Below are 13,765 nucleotides of genomic sequence, written 5' to 3' on the forward strand. Positions count from 1 at the left end.
GGTTATGTTGGGAACAGCCCCAGGTGAAAACCCCACAGACTTCCACCGTTCTTACGAAGATTCAGTAAATTTTCTTGAACGAACACTTCTTAAATTGTTTAATGCCTTTGGCGAGTTTCCAGTCTTTACATTGTAGTTTTTTTTTTTCATTTTTATTTTTTTTTAATTTTATTTATTTGGAGAGAGAACATGAGCAGGGGAGAGGCAGAGAGAGGAAGAGAAAGCAGGCTCCACACTGTCAGCACAGAGCCCGCCACGGGGCTCGAACTCACGAACCGTGAGATCGTGACCTGAGCCAGAATCAAGAGTCGGACGCTTAGCTGACTGAGCCACCCGGGCGCCCCTGTAGTGTGTTTTTGAAAAATAATTGTGGCCATGTTTATTACTGCCTTTTTTCAGGACAGGATTTCCCAAGATCCTCATTCAACCATACTGGAAGGCCCCTCCCCCTCTGCTGTCTTCACTTTCACTTTTGAAAGAAATTTCCACTGAGTAAAGAATGTGTGCTCCACTGTGTTGCAGCTCATATTATTTTCAGTAAGAAATCTACCCTTGTCCTTACCTTTGTTCTGTTGCATGTAACAAGCATGTGCTTTCTATTCCTCTAAATGCTTCTAAGATTTTCTCTTTATTGGGCGCCTGTGTGACTCAGTCGCTTGAGCATCTGACTCCTGATTTCAGCTCAGGTCAGGATCTCATGGTTTGTGGGTTCGTGGGTTCAATCCCCGTGTGGGGCTCTGCACTGACCATGAGGCGCATTCTTGGGATTCTCTCTCTCTCTCTCTGCCCCTCCGCACCCTTAAAAATAAATAAATAAACTTAAAAAAATTAATAAAAAATAAATTTAAAAAGATGTTTTTCTTAATTGACAGTTTTACATAATTTGATTATAGCATAACTTAGAATCATTTTCTTCATGTGTCTTGTCCTTAGAGTTCCTTCAACTTCCTGAAACTATCAGTTGGTTATTTTCATCAAACTCTTAATCATTAATTCAAATATTCTTTCTATTCCCCCTCTCCTTCAGAGACTCCAATTCCACCCATATTGTCAGCTTGGATTTTTTTTTTCTTTTACACTGCACGTTCGCCCTATTCATTTTTCCTCTCTGTTTCATTTCAGATAGTTTCTATTATAACATCCACTAGTCATTTATTCTGTACTGTCTGCCCTGCTGTTAATAACATTCAGTGTATTTTTTATCTTAGACATTGGGATTGTATCTCCAGGAATTCTACTAGAGTCTATTTATATATTCCATGTCTCTATGTCATATATTCAATTTTTCTGTAGCTTCTTAAAAATACGGAAACTATAATAACGATTTTAATGTCCCTGTCTACTTAATCTATCGTGTCAATTTGTGGGCCATTTATAGTTGATGAATGTTTCTCATTGTTACGTTACTATGTTCCTTATTCATGGCAAGCCTGTTAATTTTGGTTGGGTAACCGACATTGTGAATTTCTTCTTGTTTGGTGATGGAGATGTTGGCATTTCTAAAAATATTCTTGAGCTCTATTCTGGGACGTATTTAAGTCACACGGGAAAAGGTTTGATCCCTTTGGGTATTGTTTTTATTGCTGTTAGGTGACAGCAAAGCAGTGTTGGACCCGCGTTATTGTTTTCCTGCTCCTGAGGTGTAAACAAAATCAAAAACAAACAAAGAAAGCACTTGTGAGAACTCTACACAATGCTCTGAATGATGAGAGTGAGATTGTTGACTCTCTAGAGTGGGAACGGGCTTTATGCCAAGCCTTGTACAGGCTCTGAAGATTGTTTTCTGTAATTCTTTTGTGTGATTCTCTCTGCAACCTCACACATAGGCACTGATCAACATTTCGCTGAATACTCCAGGAAATTGCTTTGCAGATACCGAGTTCTCTCTCTGTGTGGTTCTCTCTTCTTCCCTACTTAGCCCTATGAATTCTGTCTGCCTTGGCCTCCCCAGATTCCCAGCTCCATTTCTTCAACTCAAGGGGACTGCTGTATTCCCCCTGAATCCCCTGTCCCAATCTCTGTGGCTTGGGGATTTGTTCTAGGCACTACTTGGGCAGTATTAGGGAAGAGGTTATTTCTTTTCTGATCCTTGGGGACCAACATTCATCATTCCCCAGTGTCCAGTATTTGGAGGAACAATTTTAATATACTTGTGTGGTTTATTTGTTGTTCCAGGTGATAAGTTAATGATAAAAGTAACTCTTATAGTCACCCACATATTCTTCGTGTTTATTGCTCTAGATTCTTCTATGGAATTTTAAACTGTGTCTGATATACTTTTTCCTTCAATCTTAAGAACTTCCATTAACTAGTGTTTGTGATGTATGACCAGTGAAACTGAATTATGGCAGCTTCTGTTTAACTAATTTTTGTGTTTATTGTGCCTACTTTTTTTTTAAGTTTATTTATTTTGAGAGAGAGAATGTGAGTAGGGGAGGGGCAGAGAGAGAGAGAGAGAGAGAGAAAGCATCCCAAGCAGGCTCCATGCCATCAGCGTGGAGCCCGACGTGGGGCTCAATCCCATGAGCCGTGAGATCATGACCTGAGCAGAAATCAAGAGTCGGGACGCTTTCATTCCAAAACCAGACAAAAACCCCACTAAAAAGAAGAACTACAGACCAATTTCCCTGATGAACATGGATGCAAAAGTTCTCAACGAGATATGAGCCAACTGGACCCAACAACACATTAGAAGAATTTATTCACCACGATCAAGTGAGATTTATTCCTGGGATGCAGGGCTGGTTCGATATCTGCAAATCAATCAGTATGATACATCACATTAATAAAAGAAAGAATAAGTACCACATGACCCTCTCAATTGACACAGAGAAAGCATTTGACAAAATACAGCATCCTTTCTTGACAAAAACCCTCAAGAAAGTAGGGATGGAAGGATCATACCTCAAGATCATAAAAGCCATATATGAAAAATCCACTGCTAGTATCATCCTCAATGGAGAAAAACAGCTTTCCCCCTATGGTCAGGAACACAACGAGGATGTCCACTCTTGCCACTTTTGTCACCATAGTGTTGGAAGTCCCAGCCTCAGCAATCAGACAACACAAAGAAATAAAAGGCATGCAAATCAGTAAGGAGGAAGTCAAACTTTCACTCTTCACAGATGACGTGATACTCTCTATGGAAAACCCCAAAGATTCCACCAAAAAACCCACTAGAACTGATCCATGAATTCCGCAGAGTCGCAGGATGTAAACTCAATGCACAGAAATCGGTTGCATTTCTATACCCCAATAATGAATGAAGCGGCAGAAAAAGAAATAAAGGAATCGATACCATCTACAATTGCACCAAAACCCATAAAATACCTAGGAATAAACCTAACCAAAGAGGTGAAAATTCTATACACTGAAAACTACAGAAAGCTCGTAAAAGAAATTGAAGGCACAAAGAAATGGAAAAAGATCCCATGCTCCTGGGTAGGAAGAACAAATATCATTAAAATGTCAATACTACTCAAAGCAATCTACACATTCAGTGCAGTCCCTATCAAAATAACACCAGCATTCTTCACAGAGCTGCCACAAACGATCCTAAAATTTGTATGGAACCAGAAAAGACCCCAAATAGCCAAAGCAATCTTGAATAAGAAAACCAAAGCAGGAGGCATCACAATCCCAGACTTCAAGCTGTATTACAAAGCTGTAATCATCAAGACAGTATGGTACCGGCACAGAAACAGACACATAGATTAATGGAACAAAACAGAGAACCCAAAAGCATATGGCCACATATGGACCCACAAATACATGGCCAACTAATCTTTGACAAAGCAGGAAAGAATATCCGATGGAATAAAGACAGTCTTTTCAGCAAATGGTGCTGGGAGAACTGGACAGCAACATGCAGAAGAATGAACCTGGACCACTTTCTTACTCCAGACACAAAAATAAACTCAAAATGGATGAAAGACCTCAATGTAAGACAGGAAGCCATCACAATCCTCGAGGAGAAAGCAGGCAAAAACCTCTTTGACCTCGGCCACAGCAACTTCTTACTCAACATGCCTCTGGAGGCAGGGGAAACAAAAGCAAAAATGAACTATTGGGACTTCATCAAGAGAGAAAGCTTCTGCATAGCGAAGGAAACAATCAGCAAAACTAAAAGGCAACCGACGGAACGGGAGAAGATATTTGCAAATGACATATCAGAGAAAGGGTTAGTATCCAAACTCTATACAGGACTTATCAAACTCAACACCCAAAAAAACAAATAATCCAGTGAAGACATGGGCAAAAGACATGAGTAGACGCTTTTCCAAAGAAGACATCCAGATGGCCAACCGACACTTGAAAAAATGTTCATCATCACTCATCATCAGGGAAATACAAATCAAAACCACAATGAGATACCACCTCACCCCTGTCAGAATGGCTACCATTCACAACCCAGGCAACGACAGATGTCAGGAAGGATGCAGAGAAAGAGGAACCCTTTTGTACTCCTGGTGGGAAAACAAACTGGTGCGGCCATGCTGGCAAACAGTTTGGAGGTTCCTCAAAAAATTAAAAATAGACTACCCTATGACCCAGCAATAGCACTACTGGGCATTTATCCAAGGGATACAGGTGTGCTGTTTCGAAGGGGCACATGCACCCCCATGTTTATAGCAGCGCTATCGACAATAGCCAAAGTATGGAAAGAGCCCAAATGTCCATCGATGGATGAATGGATAAAGAAGATGTGGTATCTATCTATCTATCTATCTATACACACACACACACACACATACACACACACACACAATGGAGTATTACTTGGCAATCGAAAAGAACGAAATCTTGCCATTTGCAACTATGTGGATGGAACTGGAGGGTATTATGCTAAGTGAAATTCACGGTCGGTGAGATCGTGACCTGAGCTGAAGTTGGACGCTCAACCGACTGAGCCACCCAGGCGCCCCTGTAAACGGTTTTTAGAAACTTTGCCCAGTTGCCTAATTGTTTTGGAAGGAATAGTACCTGTTACCCCATCATGTGAGAAGCAGAAAATGGAACCTAAGGTGTAAAAACTTCTCTCGTTTGATCGTTTCATATTACCTCCAGCCACCTTGCTTTCTAAGATAGTTTTGATAATTTATCTGTGGTTACATTTTTGGTTTTCTATATAGACCGTTTTTGTCATGTGTAAATATGAACTTTTTGTTTCAAGCTTTCCAAAACTTCTAATTTGTGTCTCTTTGTATTGTTTCCTACACTATCGGGACCTCTGGCCCATGAGTAATAGAAACACTGATAGCTACGCTATCTTATTCCTGATTTCAAGGCAAACTCTACCACGGTCTCCCTGTAATGTCTGATCTGTTGTGCAGCATTCTATACTAGATCGAGGAAGCTTATTTCTAGCCCTTTGTAATTCTCAAGTGTGAATCATGTGGCTCCTCAGATCACCGGGGGTCAGAAACAAGCTAAAGATAAGTTGGTTGGCAAGGAAAGACGGAGGCAGGAACTCCTAATTATACTTGAAGTTAGCCAAGCCAAGAAAGGTCAAAAATCAATGAGCCTATGTAGATGGACCCAACCACAGTGTTCTTAATTCGTCAATGATCTGGAGTCTGTTACTATATCTAGTTCCCAATAGAGCTGTTTAGGTATCCCCAGCTTGGGTGGGAATTAGTAGCAGGGTAGAAATGTCACTAATGCCTAGGGAGCAGTCGTGGTCGGCTAAGAGAGTAATGGGCATGCGAGCTGTGATATAATCAAATACCGTCCATTTTAGATGGCCCGAGAGGATGAGTGCAATCACCGACTTTATTTGCCAGCTGGCCAAACTGAACCATTAAGATCATGCTAGAAAAGGATTCCACTCACTCTTCCTTCAGAAAATATTTGCTCTGCCAGAAAAATAGGCTACGCACTGGGAAACCCCAAGAGAATTACATTCACACGGTCCCCATCCTCGCAGAGCTTGAAGCCGAATGGACTCATGGGTGATTTGGGTCTATAGTTTTCCTTTAGGGCCGCTCCGTTTCCTTTCTGCAACCCTTTCCTCCCATTCGCATGCCCATTCAGATGGTGTGGTGCCGGCCAGCCCAAATATTGGACTGTCCCTCTTCCTAACTTCTACCCACAAAATAAATATACGTGATAATCTGCTCACAGAAGCTCCCTAAATTCCTCTGTTCGCAGATCACTTAGTGTCTCAGTAATTGTGTTCATTGCCCGCCCCCCACCCCAGGCCAAAAGAAGACCTCAATTTCCAAGTAGTGGTTAATTTCAATGTAGTGGGTGGTGGTTTTTGCAGTTTTTTTTTCCCAATTTCAATATGGTTAAATACAAGCATACGATGTAGCGATTCAACATTTCCATAAATTACTCGGCACTCGGGATGGTGAGTGTGCTCTTAATCAGCCATCACCTATTTCCCTACGTGCTCGCAGTGTCTCTCCCTTCCATGGACAGACCAGCAGGTCCCTTTAGCTCCTGATCATATCTGTGCCCTTCCTGCCCTCTTCAGTGCGGTCTCTTCTCTACATTCAGCTGTGGAGAGTTTGTTCTGCCAGTCGCTGGGTTGTTTTCTGGGTTACTTACACTGATGTGGGTGGTATCTAGTTGTATCATGGAACGAGATGAGCTTAGGGTCCTTTCACTCTGCCGTCTTAGAAACTCTTTATGCCCTGACAACCTACAGACAACACACAAAAAAAATTATACGCCTAAGTTAGAAAATGTATTTATATTTCACTTTCAAATAATCATAATTATTTACTAATGGGATACATTTTTCTGCACAGCTTTTTACACTTTAGAAATCACATCGGAGGGGAGCCTGAGTGGCTCAGTGGGTTGAGCATCTGACTTCGGCTCAGGTCATGATCTCATGGCTCATGAGGTCGAGGTCCTCACGGCTGTCAGCACAGAGTCTGCTTTGGATCCTCTGTCCCCCACCCCCCACCTTCCCTGCCCCTCCCCTGCTCATGCTCTATCTCTCAAAAATAAACAAAACATTTAAAAACTAAAAGCAAGTCAGGTTGGATACCCTCATTTCATGTTCCACAAAGGTTTTCACTCACTACTTGCTTTGAAATCACAGGAACTGCCCAAATCCCAGCGTACTAAATGTACGATGTCACCGAAAACAATGTAGCACAATCTAATGTTGAAACTGTGAAATATCTTGAGCTAGTGTTCCATGTGATGTCTGACATATGTCAAATATCATACTGTTTCCCTTTAAATTTTAAAATATTCCACAGCCCCCCCCCAGCGAATCCCCTGCATCTTCCCGGGGTACCTTGGTGTAGTTTGGAAACCCTATCTTGTGTCATTTTACTAATATATGAGAGTTCCTTAATTTTACTAAGAAATTTGATGAACCGCCAACTCGGCAATGGATGGCAATGGTTTAATATACTACCATTTCTGAGTAAAATTCTTGTTGTAAAAGCAACCTTACTAATCTTGTTCCAATAGCTCCAAGTATCGTCCTTGAGTGATGAGGAAATGATTTCAGATGCGGCAAGTGCCTTTCTTGACTCCTCCATTTTTACCTGACAGGAGGCTACCCTATTTCATCCTTCAGAGGTCCTGTCGGGACCTACTATTACCAGCAGGAAATGTCCATATTCCCTCTAAAGATTTAATGTAGGGACCAGACTGCTGCATTCAAATCATAGCGCTGTCGGGGCGCCTGGGTGGCGCAGTCGGTTAAGCGTCCGACTTCAGCCAGGTCGCGATCTCGCGGCCCGTGAGTTCGAGCCCCGCGTCGGGCTCTGGGCTGATGGCTCAGAGCCTGGAGCCTGTTTCCGATGCTGTGTCTCCCTCTCTCTCTGCCCCTCCCCCGTTCATGCTCTGTCTCTCTCTGTCCCAAAAATAAATAAACGTTGAAAAAAAAAATTTCAAATCATAGCGCTGTCAGTTACCAACTCCGTGACTTTGCAGGTTCCTTTACTTCCTTGTAACTTGCTTTTCCCGTTTTGAACTTGGAGACAAAACTAGCACTATTGCATAATCCAGGGAGCGAGATTAAATGAGGTAATGCATATATAGCATCTGGAGCAGTGCATGTCCCAGATTAGGTGCTTAATAAGTGTCAGTCATTGTTACAGGCAGAAATAATAGGGATCAGTGATCTCCCATGAATGAGAGGAACATGAATGAGTGGATCTATGTCCCTTCTCTAACATTTGCCTAGACCTAGTAATAGGGTTATAGGATAATGGGGAATATATAGTCCTTACCTGTAATACAGCAATCCCAGTTCTGATTATACGGATTGACGTGATTTTTCTGTTTGTATATAAGCGAACAAATTGTTGGCAGTACTAATTCATTTGGAGTTACAGGGATAGGACTAGAGACATAGATATCAGTGCTTGAAGATCAGCCATATTTGGCTGAGAGAGAGGTGGGGGGGGGGGGAGTGAGGAGAGAGAGGAAGAAAGGGCTTATTAAGGATTGATTGGCATTTAGTTGAAAATAAAGATAGAGGAGAAGGTAAAAATGTACATATTTTTGAATCCCTGAAAGGGTTTAATTCGAATTGCTCTATCTTTAGATCATTGTCCCAGTTTACATTACAGCTCTAAATGCGAGCAAAGAAAAAAAAAATAAAAAAGCAACTCTGAAACTTGAAAGTCTTGAGCAATATGGTATTTCTTTTTATAATACCCAGGAGTAGAGAGAATCATAAAATCTCTACCAACTGATGTTGGTTTATTCAAAACAGCACACCATTCAAGACAACTGATAATCCCCAGCCTCCTGGATACCCCGCTGTAGTTTTTTTTTAAAGAAAATTCCAATTGTAGAGCCAATTCAGTCTTTTTCTCTAGGAGTCTCTAAAGCAGGAGCCACATCTCATTGGAAAAGAGGTAGGACACCAAAAGAAGGAGTCGGAAGGAAAAAAGTTAGTAAAGATTTTTTGTAGTTGCCCCTAAGTATATGTTAAGTATACTCCTTTCGAGCAAAGTACAGGGGAAAAATATATTCAGAATCAGACATGTGAGACAAAACCAATGAATCAGGAAACGGTAGGAAAGCCAGGATAAAGTGGGTCTTTTTTTTTTTTTAGGGTTCACAGACCCAGTTCCAGTGGGGGTGTCCCTCCCACCCCCCCACCAAAGTCCAAGCAAGTCTGGAACACCAACTCAAATCTGACGCCGTCTACTTGGAGATAGCATTGGATTCCGCAGGTTAAGGATTCAGTTCCACAAGACGGTCCCCCACCCGACTTCAGACACCAGTCGCATACTCCAGGTGCTTCTGATGGACTGGCTACAGATTGAAGGCTCCGATGACCACCCCGTTAGGTTTGATTCATTAAAATCTACGATAAAGGCTACAAATCAACGATTTTTCAGTTCTGCAGCAATCAGGTTATATGAGGTGCCCATGTCAACGGAGGCCCCTTAACCACAGCATTTACCATGGCCAAGGTAATAGGCGTATTCAGCAGGTGAATATCTTGGTCGTCATAAAACCAGCCCCGGGGCACGCGAGTGGCTCAGTTGGTTGAACATCTGACTTCGGCTCAGGTCATGATCTCACAGCTGGTGGGTGTGAACCCCGCGTCGGGCTCTGTGCTGATAGCTCAGAGCCTGGAGCCTGCTTTGGATTCTGTGTCTCCCTCTCTCTGCCCCTCCCTCACTCACACTCTGTCTCTCAAAAATGAATAAATATTAAAAAAAAAAAATAAAACAACAACAACAACAACAACAACAGTCCCTTGTGGCTTGCCTACAAAGCATATCAGCTGCTTCATCTGGGATATTCCATGTGGCTTTCGCAGGGAGGATGGAGAAGTGCCCCTTCTCAAAGTCCAAAGACCTTGATCGGGGGCTTTTATCCAGTCCAAAAGGCAAGTTGTTCCCTTGGGAATAACCTCCTGTGTATCTGGGTCACATGTATGCATCCGTGATTGTTCCATAGCGAACTGTGGGCCCTGCGTCGACCCAAACACCCTCTTCCGCTCCGCAACATTCAACACCGAAGACACCACCCCGTATTAGCTGCTTTTGCAATCCAGTTCATTCCGGGTTCCTCAGGAAGCTGATGATACCGTTCTACGAAACCATACAACTCTTTCCCACGCTACCCTCTGGTTTCAATAGTTTCTTGGTTTTGCCCTCTCCCACATTGCTTTCTCCCATAGCGGGTGGCTTTGAGGCTGGTAGCCAAAGCTCCCTCACCGAAATCTGAGCTTGGGCTAGCATCAAAGTCCAACCCAGGGTTTCCTGTTACTCGTAGTTTGGCTAGGGCGGATGGCAATAACATTTTGCTTCTGTGCCTCCTCGTTTGCATTTCCTTATGCATCCAGTGAATCAACACCATGGGAGTTGGATCCATCTCTAAATGCCATTGGTAACTTTTATCTTCAGTACAAAGTTTAGCGCAGCCGCTGCTCCAGACCACGGGTGACCTCGTGGACGCTGGGACTCAAAGGTTCCTCATTGCCCCCCTCGTCTTCCTCTTTTCTCTTCCCAAACCACATGTTTCTGTGAGCCAGGGTCACTCTAGCAAATCCCACTACACTGCCACCAACTCTTCTGGCGTTCTGGGACCCAATTCCAACACGGGGGTTGGGAGGCTGTTCCCACACGCACAACACCAGCGGGATGTCCAAGAATCCGGCTCAGTTCTGACACTGTCCAGAGAGAACATCAGGTTCCACAGGTTAAGGGCTCAATTTTGCAATACTGCCCCCCGACCCCCACTTGAGATGTACTTCTGACTGAGCAGCTACAGACTGGAGGTTCCAAAGACCCCCTCCTTGGATTGCAGACACCAGCCACAAATCCAGGTTATCAGCTGCACTTCTGACTGACTGCCTCTAAATCAGAGGTTCCCAAGGACCTCCTCCTCAGGTTCCATTTGCTAAAGCAGCTCACGGAACTCAGAGAAACAGTGTTATTTACTAGATCACCAGTTTATTATAAAAGGACATAACTCAGAAACACCCAGATGAAAAAAATGCACAGGGCAAGTTACAGGGAAGAGGTGGGGACCTTCCATGTTTTCTCTAAGTGCACCATTCTCCCCAAATCTCCACATGTTCACCAGTCCAGAGGCTCTCCAAATCCAGTCTTTTTGGGTTTTTATGGAGGCTTAATTGCATAGGCATGATTGATTAAATCTTTGGCCATCGGTAATGGATTTAACCTCTAGCCCCGTTCCCCTCTTTGGAGGTCAGGGAATGGGACTGAAACTTCCAACCAGCTAATAACACAATTGGTTCTCCTGGCAACCAGCTCACCCCTCCTCCCCATCCTTGTGTTAGGGAAGGGCTTTCCCCAAAGTTGCCTCCTTAACATAACAAAAGACACATTTCCCACCCTTATCACAGGAAACTCCAAGGACTGGAGGAGTTGTGAGGCAGGAACTGTGGTGATAGACCAAATACCAGTAACAAATATATGTTTGGTCATCTCAGTGACCAAACCTATATTTCCTGTAAATCACAGTATCACGGTGGTTTAAGCCTTCCTCCAAGCCTATTTGGAAAGGGGTGGGGCATAAATAGGAAAATAACACCAAATAGGGCTAGATGCAGGAGGAAGCCAGTTTGGCAGGTAAAAGAGCCTGAAGCCTAATAGTAGCTATTTCGAGTAGATTTCCAGGAGAGAATAGAGGAAATCATGGTTCTGTTGGCAAGAGGCTGACTGGGGCATGATCTTGACTGTTGAACCACAATAAACTTGATTCCTTCAGGATCCAGAGACTAAGCGTAACCATGGGCAGTGATAGTTACCATCACGAAATTGTAGAACTGGTAAAAAAAAAAACTTAGAAATGCTTCAGCTCACGGGGCGCCTGGGTGGCTCAGTTGGTTGAGCGTCCAGCTTTGGCTCGGGTTATGATCTCACAGTTCGTGAGGTCGGGCCCCGCGTTGGGCTCTGTCCTCCAGCTCAGAGCCTGGAGCCTGCTGCAGATTCTGTCTCCCTCTTTCTCTGCCCCATCCCCACTCATGCTCTGTCTCTCTCTGTCTTAAAAATAAATCAAACATTAAAAAAATTAAAAACAAAAAAAGAAATGCTTCAGCTCACTACGGCACTTTGTAAATAAAGGGATCGATGCTCAGAAGGTGGACAAGACTTGCTCCAAGACCACACAGTGAAACAATGTTAGCTTCGCTAGCTTCCTCTCTATGCTCTTTCTTATTCGTAGAACCATCTTCAGAAGCAAGGAATTGAGCAGGCAATATCAGGACGTGAATAAGGGTTAATGGCAAGGTCAGGTAAGAATCGCCAGATTACGGCACACTTGACATAACCAAAGGCAGCCAATATTCTATTCACACATCACTTGGTTTATCATAAAACGCATCGCACAAGCTAGTCACATGAGAAAGCGAGAGGGAGAAGTTAAAGAAACACTCTTAAGAGGAGCCGAGAAGGAGGCATCTCAAGGTGAGCAGTGAAGCACCAGTCTTATCTCCCTGGATCCCAAGACAAGGGCCAACCCAGAGGTCCGTCAAGGTGTCTTCTGTGCCGACACAGCCTCCGATAGCATCTTTCTGGAGCAGTGTCTTGATGTGTATTGTGTGGGTGGTCCATCAGCCTTCCATCCTCTAGACAGTTCTTTCTTTTAAGGGCTCACTTAGGTGGGTGTGACAGTCACATCTGAGGGTCTTTGCTATATCAGCTTAGTCCCCTCTGTCTCACCAAAGTCTTTCCGTGGGCATTTCCAAACAAGTTTTACTTACCAGTTACATGGTTTATCCCTACAGGCACACTCAACGCGCAACATCAGACATTGACAAACAGCTGATATAGGAGCTCACATTGGCCACTGTGACTCCATTTTGTCTTTGACTGAGCTTCTTCTCTACCTTCTATGAGTAGGAATCACATACAAATGATCATACCATGGTCATTCCCTGTAGCCAAATTCCCTCCTTAAAGCCTTGCCCTTATCAAATATTGTTATATTCTTTGGGGTTAGAGCATTGAAACATGCTGCTCAAACACAAATCGATTCTCTGATAGCAATATTCTTGACAAAAATGCACTCAGAAAATTTTTCAGGAAAAGCTGAATTGCAAAAGATATCACTTTGGGGGAAAAAAAAGACCAGAAAAAGGAGGAAATCAAAGAAAAGTCTCAGATGCAGTTAAGTTCTCTGGATGCATCCTGAAGGCAAGGACGACCTCTAGGTGGGAGTAGGGTGAAGGGGGGCGGGCAGAAGACTTGTCAATTTTGCACCTTTGATTCTGGGAAAAAAGGAAAAGGTTCCGCATTGTCTGTGAATTGACTTTGTTCTAAGGTTATCGCTTCTAGGACTTGATTAATAATCCAAAACAAATATTTTAAACAATGTTTTTATTTGTTTACTTTGAGAGATGGAGAGAGACAGCATGAGCAAGGAAGGGGCAGAGAGAGAGGGAAAGAGAGAATCCCAAGTAGGCTGCATGCCCTCAGCGCAGAGCCTGATGCCGGGGGCTCAAGAACTCACCAACCGTGAGATCATGACCTGAGCCAAAATCAAGAGTCGGTCACTTAACCAACTGAGCCACCCAGGTGCCTGCCCCTGGGACAAATACTTTTTAATCAGTTTTTTTTCTCAAACAATCTTTACTATTTTGGAAAAAACCTCAATATTTCCAAGAAACATTAAAAAAAAACCCCACAGTTTGCATAACTGACAGACGTTCCTCCTTCAATGACTCGAACAACCTATCAATCTGACATCATTTTGCTTGAAGAAAGCTGAGAAGATGCATGCTGAAAAAACATTATGAAAATATTAGCAGAAAATTCCAAGCCAGCTACAAAGTTGTATTATGTTCTATTGACCTACTTGTGTT

Source organism: Prionailurus bengalensis, chromosome X (assembly GCF_016509475.1).
Source record: "Prionailurus bengalensis isolate Pbe53 chromosome X, Fcat_Pben_1.1_paternal_pri, whole genome shotgun sequence".
In the NCBI taxonomy this organism is placed as follows: Eukaryota; Metazoa; Chordata; class Mammalia; order Carnivora; family Felidae; genus Prionailurus; species Prionailurus bengalensis.